Below are 385 nucleotides of genomic sequence, written 5' to 3'. Positions count from 1 at the left end.
CTTTTTTCTTGCTGATCCCTTGCCCTTTAAGATTCAATTCAAGGGGCTTCCCTAGTGGCACAGTGGTTAAGAATCCCCCTGCCAATTCAGGGGACACAGGTTCGAGCCCTGGTCCGGGAAGATCCCACATGCCGCGGAGGAACTAAGCCCGTGCACCACAACTACTGAACCTGCGCTCTAGAGCCCACGAACCATAACTACTGAAGCCCGTGAGCCTATGCTCCGCAACAAGGGAAGTCACCTCAAAGAGAAGCCCATGCACCGCAACGAAGAGTAACCCCCGCTCGCCACATCTAGAGAAAGCCCGTGCGCAGCAACAAAGAGCCAACACAGCCATAAATAAATAAATAAATAAATAAGATTCAACTCAAGGGCTACTTTTTTT

The sequence above is a fragment of the Lipotes vexillifer genome, unplaced genomic scaffold (genome assembly GCF_000442215.2).
Source record: "Lipotes vexillifer unplaced genomic scaffold, Lipotes_vexillifer_v1.1 scaffold732, whole genome shotgun sequence".
Lineage (NCBI taxonomy): Eukaryota > Metazoa > Chordata > Mammalia > Artiodactyla > Lipotidae > Lipotes > Lipotes vexillifer.
Note: the sequence above shows the minus strand (reverse complement) of the source record.